This window comes from Gossypium hirsutum, chromosome A07 (assembly GCF_007990345.1).
Source record: "Gossypium hirsutum isolate 1008001.06 chromosome A07, Gossypium_hirsutum_v2.1, whole genome shotgun sequence".
Taxonomy (NCBI): Eukaryota; Viridiplantae; Streptophyta; class Magnoliopsida; order Malvales; family Malvaceae; genus Gossypium; species Gossypium hirsutum.
The window spans coordinates 14,475,640-14,488,881 of record NC_053430.1 but is presented as its reverse complement, the minus strand read 5'-3'; the positions used below and the strand labels follow the sequence as shown (position 1 = coordinate 14,488,881).

Genomic DNA, 13,242 nt, shown 5'->3' with positions numbered 1-13,242 from the left:
TTTGTAACTGACTTCATGGTCCTTCCGGTGAAGGGTTGCGATTTGGTGCTGGGAATACAATGGCTACTTTCTTTAGGAGCCATCACTTGGAATTTCCAGCTTCTTACTATGAAGTTTGAACACGAGGGCCACGATTACTTACTTCAAGGTATTCAACTTGGAAGCTTACATATACTGACGGGTCAACAAATGTCCAAATGCTTGTCTATGACACTGCTCGGTCCTTGCCCAATGATATTGGCTGCTGAACAACACACCAAGCTGAGAATGACACCTGCATCTACCTCGACAGATTTGCAACAACTTTTAAGAGAATATGACGACGTATTCCGAATGCCTGATACACTTCCTCCTGTCAGAACACAAGATCATAGAATACCACAGCATAACGAGAAAAATATGGTAAATATGAGACCCTATAGGCACCCTACAGTACAAAATACGAAAATTAATAAGCTCATTAGGGAGATGCTGTGCGTTGGGATCATAAGAGACAGTAACAGCCCTTTTTCTTCACCAGTTGTTATGGTTAAGAGAAAAGACGGGAGTTGGCGCTTGTGTGTAGATTATCGCCACCTGAACCAACTAACCATTAAGGATCATTTTTCGATACCCGTCATAGAAGAACTGTTAGATGAGCTTGGATAAGCTCTCTTTTTCTCCAAATTGGACCTTCGATCTGGCTATCATCAAATCAGAATGTACGAGGGAGACATTAGCAAAACCGCTTTTAAGACACATGAAGGGCATTACGAATTTCTGGCTATGCCCTTCGGCTTAACCAATGCACCTTCAACCTTCCAGGCAGTGATGAATGCTATCTTCAAAGATTTATTAAAAAGGTCCGTCTTGGTATTTTTTGACGATATACTTGTCTATTCCAGCAGCTAGACTGAACATATGATGCATTTACAAGAGGTGTTGCAACTGTTGAGGAACAACCATTTGTTTTTCAAGCAAAGTAAATGTACATTTGGCACTCATTAAATAGAGTATTTGGGGCATGTTATAGTTGCAAGAAAGGTGACGATGGATGTTGTAAAGGTAGAGGGAGTTTCAAATTAGCCCACCCCCAAATTAGTCAAAGAATTGAGGGGCTTCTTAGGTTTTTCGGGTTACTATAGAAGATTCATAAGAAGCTATGGGGTTATGGCTCGACCGTTGACCAATTTACTCAAGAAAAACACTCCCTGGAATTGGGCCAACCATGAAAAAACTGCCTTTGAAACGTTAAAGCAAGCAGTATGCCAAGCACCTGTGCTATGCCTGCCTAACTTTAATGAAGAATTCTGCATTTACACGGACGCATGTGGTCAAGGGGTCAGAGTTATGTTAAACCAAAAAAGGAGACCAGTGGCATTTTTTAGCAAAGGGTTAGGAGTGAAACATCAAGCACTTTCGATTTATGATAAGGAAATGCTCGCGGTTCTTTTGGCAGTAAAAAAATGACACGCCTATGTAGTTGGAAGGAGGTTCCAAATAAGGATCGATCACCAAAGTTTGAAATTTTTAACTGATCAACAAGCTATTACTCCATTTCAACAAAAATAGGTCGTCAAAATGCTTGTCCTCAAGGATCAAAAGTAGGGTACCTCTGCTGTAATTATTGTAAGTCCTCCCATGTTGAGTCTTTCGGATAAGTGTTGAACCATTCAACTAGCACCTCTGTTGCCGCCTGATTGCCCTTCTTGACCATCATTCTGTCTAATATTCTCATGGGTTCCTTGTCGATGACGCCATCAGTTCCCACTACAGGTAGTACAGATGAAGTTGGTATCTTACCAATGTGCTTTTTGAGCTGGGAAATGTGGAACGTAGGATGAATTTTTTATCCGATTGGTAAGATTAACTTGTAAACAACTTGACCCACTTTGGCTTCTACAGGAAAGGGTCCAAAGTATTTAGGAGAGAGCTTATGATTCTTCAACGTGGGGAGTGAATGTTGCCGGTATGGTTGTAGCCTTAAGTACACCTAATCCCCTACTTCGAAACTCTGATCAGATCTCTTCTTGTTGGCAATCTGTCTCATTCTCTCTTGAGCCCTTTTCAAATGGAATTGAAGAAGCTTCCTCATGACTTCTCTTTTTTGCAAGCTTCGGTCTATAGTAGCTACATTTGAAGAGCCAGCTAGGTAAGGCAAGTGTAGGGGTGGTGCTTGACCATAAAGGGCCTCATATGGGGTGGTGTGGATGGCTGAGTGGTGTGTGGTATTGTACCACCATTCAGCTAAAGGTAGCCAATGCACCCACTCCTTAGGGCATTCACTCACCATGCATCTTAGATAGCCTTCTAGACACCGGTTCAGAACTTCAGTCTGTCCATCTGTTTGTGGATGGTATGCTGTTGAAAAATAAAGTTTAGCTCCTAATCCTTTAAACAGTTCTTGCCAAAAATTGCTCACAAAAATCTTTTCCCGATCTGATACAATTGTTTCAGGAATACCGTGCAACTTGTAAACTTGTGTCAAGTATTCTTGAGCTACAGTGATGGCTATAAAAGGGTGTGTGAGAGGTAAGAAATGCCCATATTTTGTGAGTCTGTCAACTACCACTAGGATGGTGTTTTTGTTGCAGGTGACAGGAAAACCTTCTATAAAATCCATGCTGATAGCCTCTCAAGTTCGATCGAGGATAGGTAGGGGTTGTAGGAGACTAGGGGAGGCGGCAAGGTCTGCTTTGCACCGTTGACAAACAGGGCACTCACTAACCCATTTTCGTATATCCTTGGTTAGGCCCTTCCAGTATACTTGTCCGGATATTCGTACCTTGGTAGCATGCACCCCTGAGTGACCTCCCAATGGGCTACAGTGGAAATATTCGAACAGCTCTATCTTGAGTTTTATGTCGTTCCCTACAACTGCCTTCCCTTTTATCCTTAGTACTTGCCCATTCCATGAATATTTTAGATGCCTCTGAGGGTCCTCTTGAAGCTCAATACATACTTGGTGCAGCTTCGGGTCAACTAAAGCAGATTCCACCACTCTCTTCCATAAGCCTGACCACGAAGTACTCCCCACACATTGAAGGAGCTATCCTTCGAATTCGTGGGCCTTCCTAGACAAAGCATCGGCCACCAAATTTTGAGCACCCCTCCTATAAGTGATGTAGTAGTCATAACCGAGCATACTCAACTTGCCCTTTTTTTCCAAATCGAAACAGTTTCTTCTACGAAGATACTTTCAGAAACACTTTATCATCGATCTTAAATTCGATATCTTTTCGTTTTAAATCCACATAAGATTTCTGACGATCAGAGGCAACTTTCAAACTATCTCGGATTACTTTCACTTTCTGTTCTGTTTTTTTTATCAAATCAATACCGTAAATCTTATTCTCACTGAGTTCAGTCCAGTATAACGAAATTCTACACTTTCTACCATATAAGGCTTCGTACGGTGCCATTTTAATGCTCAATTGAAAGATATTATTATAAGCAAATTCAATCAAAGGTAGATATTGTTCCCACGCACCTTCAAACTAAAAAATGCAACATCTCAACATATCCTCGAGTATCTGAATAATCCATTCAAATTGAGCATCTATTTGCGGATGAAAAGCAGTGCTAAACTGCAATTTAGTACCCAGAGCATCTTGCAATTTCTTCTAGAATCGCGATGTAAATCTCGGGTCTCTATCTGACACTATCGACAATGGCACACCATGCAATCTCACAATATCAGAGATATATAACACAGCCAATTTATCAAGTGAGAAATCAGATCGTACTGGAATAAAATGAGCTGACTTCGTTAATCTGTCAACTACAACCCAAATCGAATCTTTCTTTTTTCGAGACAAGGGTAAACCCGAAACAAAATCCATGGTCACTCGATCCCATTTCCACTCTGGAATCATAATCGGTTGTAGTGACCCAGATGGTACCTAATGTTCAGCTTTAACTTGCTGACAGATCAAACATTTAAAAACAAATTCAGAGATATCCCATTTCATTCCGGACCACCAATTATGTTGTTTCAAGTCGTTATACACTTCGTACTACTCGGATGTACAGATAAACGACTACTGTGAGTTTCACTCAAAATCATTTGAATTAACTCTGGATTTCTTGGAACACAAAGTCTATTTCTGAATCTCAGACAGTCATCAACATCTATTAGGAATTCAGAATCAGAATCAGAATTACACTAAGTTCATTTAACTATAATCTCATTATCCCTCTTCTGAGCCTCGCAGATCTGTTGTAAGAACAAAGGTTTCACTTTTAATTCAGCTAAAACTGAACCATCATCAGACAGAACTAAATGAGCATTCATCGCACTCAAAGCAAATAATGATTTTCGACTCAAAGCATCAAAAACAACATTTGGTTTTCCCGGGTGATAATCAATCACAAGTTCGTAGTATTTTAGTAGTTCTAACCATCTTCTCTATCGCAGATTCAAATCTTTTTGCGTCATTAAATACTTCAGGCTTTTATGATCAGAAAACACGTGACATTTCTCACCAAATAGATAGTGACGCCAGATCTTCAAAGAAAACACAATGGCAGCTAACTCAAGGTTGTGGGTCGGATAATTCTTTTCATGCGACATCAGTTGTCTCGAGGCATATGTTATAACTTTTCCTTCTTGCATTAAAACACAACCGAGTCCGTTCAATGAAGCATCACTATAAACAACGAATTCTTTACCTGATTCAGGTTGCACAAGTACGGGAGCTTCAGTTAACAGAGTTTTTAACCTATCAAGACTTTTCTGACACTTTTCAGACCATTCATATTTTACATCTTTTTGAAGTAACTTTGTCAACGAAGTTGCTATTACAGAGAAATCTTTTACAAATCGTTTGTAGTAACCAGCAAGTCCTAGAAAACTGCAAACTTCAGAAACATTCCTCGGAGGTTTCCAATCCAGAATAGCTGAAATTTTGCTCGGATCAACTCGGATACCGGAGGCTGATACAATATGACCCAAAAAACCAACTTCTCGTGACCAGAACTCACATTTACTGAACTTTGCATATAAATGTTTATCTCGCAGAGTCTGCAGCACTATTCTTAAATGCTTAGCATGTTCAGATTCATCTCGTGAATAAATCAATATGTCATCAATGAATACAACCACAAATTGATCTAAATACGATCTGAAAATTTTATTTATCAAATCCATAAAAATAGTAAGTGCATTTGTTAATCCAAAAGGCATAACAAAAAATTCATAATGCCGTACCTCGTTCTAAAAGCAGTTTTCAGAATATCAGAATTCTTTACTCGCAACTGGTAGTAACCCAATCTCAGATCTACCTTAGAAAACACAGTAGCACCTTTCAACTGATCGAATAAATCATCAATTCTAGGCAGAGGGTATTTGTTCTTTACAGTCACTTTATTAAGTTGACGGTAATCAATACACATTCTTATTGTGCCATCTTTCTTTTTCACAAATAAAATCGGAGCACCCCATAGTGAAAAGCTCGGTCTAGCAAACCCTCAATCAGTCAATTCTTGTAACTGAGATTTCAATTCCTTTAATTAGGTCGGAGCCATTCTATACAGAGCTATCGATATCAGAGTAGTTCCAGATACTAATTCAATGTCAAACTCAACTTCTTGAATCGGAGGCAAACCAGGTAGTTCTTTAGGAAACGCATTAGAGAATTCACAGACAACAGGTACTGATTCAACTTTCTTATTATTCACTTTTGAATCTAACACATAAGCTAAGTAGGCTTCACAGCCTTTCTTCACATATTTTCGTACCTTCATTGCAGATATCACAGCTGGTAGTCCATTCAGATCACTAGACTTAATTCGAATTATCTCATCATTCTTACACCTCAAATCAATGACTTTTCGTTTACAATTCACAATAGCATCATGCAGGGTTAACCAATCCATTTCCAGAATTATATCAAATTCGTCAAAAGGCAAAAGCATCAGATCAGTAGGAAAACAAACATCCTGAATCACTAACGGGCAATTCTTGCAGACTTTATTAACCAGGACACTTTTGCCTAAGGGGTTCGATACTCTGGTTACGAATTCAGTAGACTCTACGGGCAAAGTCTTACTGTGTACTAAATTCATACAGATATAAGAATGCATTGATCCAGGGTCTATCAATGCAATCACAGAAGTATCATAAAGAGTAAAAGTACTAGTAATCACATCTGGTGATGAAGCTTCTTTACGAGCTCGGATAGCATAGGCTCTGGTAGGTGCTCTAGCCTCAAATCTAGCAGCAATATCCCCAGTAGCTCTTTGACCACCACTTCCATTTCTCGAATTTCTGGAAGGTCTACCTCTAGCTGAGGTGTTACTCGGTCTAGGATTCTGTACATTCTCTTGCTCAATAGGTTCAGAACAATCTCTTACAAAATAATCTAGAGATCCACATTGAAAACAGGCTCGATCAATCTACAATTCCCCGGATGTCTTTTACCACAGTGTTTACATTCAGGTTTCTCAGATCGGACATTTCCAACACTTGCAGCATAAGTAGCATAAGCTTTGGAATTCGAGTGCAATCTAGCTCGATCTTGGTTTGAATATCTTACATCAGTCTTTGAATAGTTTTCATCATCTCAGAATTTCTTTGACTCAGATTGAAATGCTCTACCCGAAGATCTCTTTCTAACATCTCTAGCTTCAAAACTAGCTTTTCTTTTTTCTTTACTTAATTCTTCGACTTTACAAGCTTGCTCAACTAGCACTACCATTTCTTTAATTTCCAAAATCCCAACTAACATACGAATATCTTTGTTTAGTCCATCTTCAAACCTTTTGCACATTATTGCTTCATTCGATACACATTCACAAGCATACTGGCTCAATCTCAAAAATTCATGTTCGTATTCAGTAACAGACTACGACCTTGTTTAAGCTCAAGAAACTCTTTGTGTTTCTGATCAATGAATCTCTGACTGATATATTTCATCCGAAATTTAGATTTGAAGAAATCCCACGTAACTCGTTCACTCAGAACCACAGACGTCAAAGTTTTCCACTAATGATATGTCGTATCTCTCAGAAGTGAAATAGCACACTTCACACATTCCTCAGGATTCAGAGGCATTTCATGAAACACTCGTATTGTGTTCTCTAACCAGAATTCGACTCTTTCAGCATCATCATTTTTTGTGGCTTGGAACTCTTCAGCCCCATACTTTCTAATCTTATCAACTGGTGGTTTACTTGACTGAATCGGATTCATAAAATGCATGACAGGAATTTGAGAAAGATTAACCGGGGTTGGAGGTTGTTGTACAGCCGGATTGGTTCTTATGTATTGGGTGAACCATTCATTCATTCATCATCTGATAGAAGGCTTGCTTAGCCTCGCTATCACAGCTACTTATAGCCGGTTGTGAATCATCTTGCACTGTCCCTTACGCTGGGGCAAGCGCATTGCGTTTAACATTGTCAGCTACAGCTCTATTGGGATCTATTGCTATATATAAAAGCACATTTCAATGTTATGAGTCATCACACTATCACATATTCAGATATATGGCATGTATAGCTAGACTCACATACACTATGGTAGTCCTAGAACTGACTAAACCATAGCTTTGATACCAATAAAATGTAACACCCCTATCCCATATCCATCGCCGGAATAGGTAAGGGGCATTACCAAACAAACAAAACATTTCACACCAATTCAGAATCACAGATATCATATAACCTCATTTCACAAGCAATCATCTCTTAAGATGGTCTACGAGACCTAAAATGTACTTTTATGAAAGGTCTAGACTAAAACGGACACATTCAGAATTTCCAGAACTTAACCAAATCTTTCAAAACTGTTAAAGTCACACACCCGTGTGACTAAGTCGTGTGACACACACGGGTACTAAACACATCCATATGATCTAGCCGTGCTAAAAAGAGGTCCTATACTAACTTTTTCACACGGCCAACAGACACGGCTGTGTGCAATGGCCGTGTGGCACAATACAGGCTTGGTTTAAGCCAATTTGCCACCCCTTGTGGGTCATTCCTACAAGCCAAATTAAACTACATTCCTACAAAAATATTCAGTCAATTTCATGCTCAAAACATGCTTCATTACAACTATTTCATCATCATTCAACAACTCATTCAAACCACACCAAAACTTAACACAAACATACCATTTGATAGCCAACTTTTATTACATAACCTATATTTACAATTCAAAACTTAATACATAAACCTTCTAGCGTATACATGCCATACTTTAAAATATTTACACTTTCAAAAGTACCAAAATGAGTTCGATAGTGTGGTGACGATCCTCGACTATCCCCGAGCTTTTAGTAGCTACGACAATAGTAAAACAGGCTGAAATCACATAGAGTAAGCTACAAAGAGCTTAGTAAGCCAAATACAATTGGTTTAACTACTAAAGCATATAAGTACAATTCAACCATAAAGATTCATAGCCATTTCATAGAATAATTCATAAGCTTAACCGTGCTCCTTTGTTTGCATTTATGTCATGCTTCATTTCCAAATTCCATACATATTTCCAAGAGATAGAGTCTTTCATATTCAGAATTTTAGTACGATTCATACGTACCTGTATAGGTTATATGATAAACCATAATTTATACATATTTTCCCCCCATGTTTAACGTATTTTATGGATGATTTTCCATTAGAATTGGTGAATTCGATGCTCCTAATGCTTTAATTTCATGTTTTACACTTAGGAGAGCATAGGAGAGCAAAAGGAACGAGAAACGAGCCAAAAACGGAGAAAATGGGTCAAAGTACGAAATCAACACGGCCTGGACCTCCTCACACGGACAGACCACACGGCCGTGTCAATCTGGCAGAATTAGAGCACGACTCACACAAACATAGCATACGGCTGTGCCATTCTAACAGGCTCGAACATGGCCTGAAGTAATCGCACACGGGGGTGTCACACGGGCGTGTCCCTGTCGAGCCCAAGTTAAGTCCAATTTGGAAAAAGTCACTTTTGAGGGCTTCTAGGCATTCCAAAGCCTATAAATACATCCTAGAAGAGGAGAAAAAGGGGGATGGAGAATAGGGGGTAAGGAATTACTCTAAGGAAGCCGATTGATCCATCTCAGAAGCCGGATTCATTATCAAGACTGAAGATCTCTCTTCAATTTCCCTTCAGGAGTTTTAGGTTTTCTTTATGTTTTGTATTCTTTATTTTTCTGAGATGTTTTCTTATTTAGTTATGAAATAGAACCCCTAAATACCTAAGGGGAATGAAACCTAAGACGAATCTTGTTATTATTTTCTGAATCGTATGATAAATATTTAACTTGTTCTTAATTATGTGTTCTTAATTCTTGTTTTAATATCCCAGGACACTGATTCAATACAAGCTCTTATTCAGGGGAGGAATAGACCCTGTCTAAGAGTACATTTGTCATAATTAAGCGGAGTTGATTGCACGCCTAGAAATAGGGTGACAAGATTTTGCCGGATTAGGGTGAAACCTAATAAGGGGATCCATAGATCGAGTTAATGCAACCCTAGAGTGTTAATTAGAGAAAAGTCTCGATTATTCAATCTAGGGATTAGACGTTATTAGTCTTGAATAGGGATAATAACATAACTTAGGGATCTCTACGGAACAAGTTGAATGAATAAATCGTCCGATTCGGAGCTAGAATAACAAGTAAAGTCTAGTTGGATTTTTCCTTAGGTATTGTCTTCATTCAATCGATTTTCCCAAAAACAATTCCCCAATTCTTTTCTCTGTGCGTTCTTGGTTTAGATAATTAGTTAATTAAAACAAAACCCCATTATTCTTAGGCTAGATAATAAAAAGACAATCATTACTAGTACTTTTAGTTCCTTTGGGTTCGACAATCCGGTCTTGCTAAAACTATACTACTGTTCGATAGGTACACTTGCCTACATCACGATAATAGTTAGTTCAAGAATGAGTAATTATAAATATTTAAAACCTATCACGAAATCACGCGATCAAGTTTTTGGCGCCATTGCCGGGGAACTAAAATATTAATAACGCTAAATTTTTATTACTTTAGCCATTTATTTTTCTTGCAATTTAATTTAATTTTATTATTTTATTACTAATTAATTTACTTTTTCTTTCTCTTGGCAGGTTTTTATAGTTTATGACTAGAAGAAACCTGTCAGGACCATTACTTTTTGATAAAGAAATCGGTCGCATAGTTCGTAGAAACCAAAGAGAAATAAGGCGCAGCTTAAGATACATAGAAAACAAGCAAGAAGACGACACTCAACCCCCAACCGAAGAGATGGCTGAAAACCAAGGCAATCAGCTACCTCCTGCAATTGCGGCAAATCAAAATCCTACTCCACGTACTATGTATGACTATGCTAAACCTTCTTTAACAGGAACTAAGTCAAGTATAGTTAGACTTACTATTGCTGTGAATAATTTTGAACTAAAACCTAACACAATTCAGATGATACAGCAATTTTTTCAGTTTGATGGTTTGCAGGATGAAAATCCTAACGCTCACTTAGCAAACTTTCTAGAATTTTGCGATACATTTAAAATCAATAGAGTTTCTGATGATGCTATTCGTCCTCGGTTATTTCCTTTTTCACTGAGAAACAAAGCTAAACAGTGGTTGAAGTCGTTACCACGAGGGTCTATCACTACTTGGGAATAAATGACCGAAAAATTCTTACTAAAATATTTTCCGCCGGCTAAAACGGTTAAATTACGTAATGATATCTCTTCTTTTGTGTAGATGGATTTAGAAACACTTTACGATGCATGAGAAAGATACAAGGACTTACTGAGAAGGTGCCCTCACCATGGGTTACTGCTTTAGCTTCAAGTACAAACATTCCAAAATGGTTTGAATCCCTCGACTCGGCAAATGGTTGATGAAGCTGCTGGCGGAACCATCAACAACAAAACACCTAAAGAGGTTATGAATTCATTGAAGAAATGTCACTGAATAACTATCAATGGCAAGTCATGAGGACTAAGCCAACAAAAATAGCTGGCGTTTATAACGTCGACTCAGTTACTATGCTGTCAAATCAGATAGAACTTCTCAATAAAAAGATTGATGGTTTACTTGGTTCTACACAGGTACATCCAGTAATGAGGTGTGACTCAAGTGGAGGAGGTGTGCATACAGAATATCAATCTTCAATCCTATAACCGAAGAGGAACAAGTCAACTATGTGGGTAACAACAACTTTCGATCTCAAAATAACCCATACAGTAATACTTATAATGCAAGTTGGAGGAACCACCCAAATTTCTCCTGGGTGGTCAAGGGAATCAAAAGCCACAACATCCTCTAGGCTACCAACAACTACCCTACCAACAGGAAAAGAAGCCAATCTTGAAGAGATGCTCTCTAAATTCATCTCGGTGTCAGAAAACCGTTTCCAAAATACCGAGACAGCACTTAAAAATCAACAAGCATCGATCCAAGGACTCGAAACTCAGATAGGCCAGCTATCCAAACTAATCTCCGACCGACCACAAGGTAGCTTACCAAGTAATACTGAACCTAACCCAAAGGAACACCTCAACGCAATTAGTACTCAAGATAAGGAAGGATTCATTGCGCCTGAGCCAGAATTGATGCAAGAAACTGTGGTGAGCAAAGGTAAAAGTGTGGTAAGTCATAACAAAACGGTGAATGAAGAATATAGACCTCGTGTCCCATACCCTAACGCGACAAGGAAAAACCGCTCAAACGAACAATTCGATCAATTCCTCAAACTTTTGAAAAAATTACATATTAACTTACCGTTTACTGAAGCTTTTTCGCAGATGCCAAATGCAATGAAATTTTTAAAAGAGCTTTTAGTAAATAAGCGGAAATTGGACGAAGCGTCGCATGTGGAGCTAAACACAGTCTGCTCAGCTATTCTACAGAATAAGCTACCCCACAAATTGAAAGATCCAGGGAGTTTTACAATTCCTTACTTAATTGGTAGTTTAGATATAAGTCATGCATTAGTTGATTTAGGGGCTAGTATTAACGTCATGCCTTACAAAATGTTTAAGAAACTAGGTCTTGGGAAACCTAAACAAACTAGGATGAGCATTCAATTGGTAGATAAAACTATATGATTCCCTAGGGGTATTACTGAAGATGTACTCGTGAAAGTAGATAAGTTCATATTCCCCGTTGATATCGTTGTTCTAGACATAAAGGAGGATAATAACACGCCTTTGATTTTAGGGAGGCCCTTTTTAGCAGCTGCTAAAACAATTATTGATGTTGACACAGGTGAGCTCACGCTTAGCGTAGGAGACGACACGATCACCCTTCAAGCTCGTAATTCTAGCATCACATCGAACATTGAAGGTAATAGTCCACACCAATCTACTAAAACTGACAATATGACTTTGTAGAAATTGAGCTTCAAAGAAGTTCACGAGCCATGTTCCAGAAATGATAGAGAACACATTCATGAAGAACAAAGGCTATGGATACAGGAGCTAGATGAATGGCGAGCACACAAATCGAGAACACACGATAAACCAAAACAATGCCAAAACAAGGCCAACACATCTCTAAATCAACTTAAGGTTGGCGATAAAGTCGTTCTAGATACCGCAGATCCTCACATTGTCACTACCACACCGAATGAGGAAATCCCTCTTACGGTACTCAGTATTTTTCCATTCGGTATGGTGGAGGTGAGTCACCCCAAGTTTGGAACTTTAAGGTAAACAACACCCGATTAAAACCCTATTTTGATGAGATTGATAGTAGGAATGAGGAGTATAAACTCCTCGAACCATCCTGACCATTCACTAGAGAGGTAAGTCGAGCTTAGACTATAAATAAACACTTCTTGGGAGGCAACCCGAGTACTAACGGTTTTAACTTATTTTAAATTCAAGTTTTAAACATTTAGGTCACTCACAAGGTTTTTGAAGTACAGGTTCCAAACTCCACACGGCCGTGCTTAAGGCTGTGTGACCAACACGGAGGGCAACACGACCGTGTGAAAATAAGGTAAAAGATTTCCCCAAACACTGGCTGAGATAAAACGCCACAGCCGTGCGACATGGCCGTGGTCGAATCCGCTGAATAAACGTGGGCTTGAGACACGCCCATGTCTAGCACCCGTGGACAACACTATCGAAATAACACGGGCGTTTTAAAACCCACACGACCGTGGAAGAAGCAAATCACGCCAGACACGGCCGTGCGATACGATCACGTAGCGATATGGCCTAGACACACGGGCGTGTGATAAGACCGTGTGGCGACATATTAATTCGCGAAAAATACGGTCGAGCCACGGCACACACGGGCGTGCTCCCCGACCGTGCCA

The 13,242-nt window shown here is 39.1% G+C and overlaps 1 non-coding gene across 1 annotated transcript; it reads right to left on the bottom strand.

Moving 5' to 3' along the window:
* Positions 1–10,643: 10,643 nt before the first annotated feature.
* LOC121203796 (small nucleolar RNA R71) lies at positions 10,644–10,750 on the bottom strand. The gene has a single exon (XR_005898733.1). It is a non-coding gene; the product is annotated as a small nucleolar RNA R71 (small nucleolar RNA).
* Between the last annotated feature and the right edge of the window lie 2,492 nt (positions 10,751–13,242).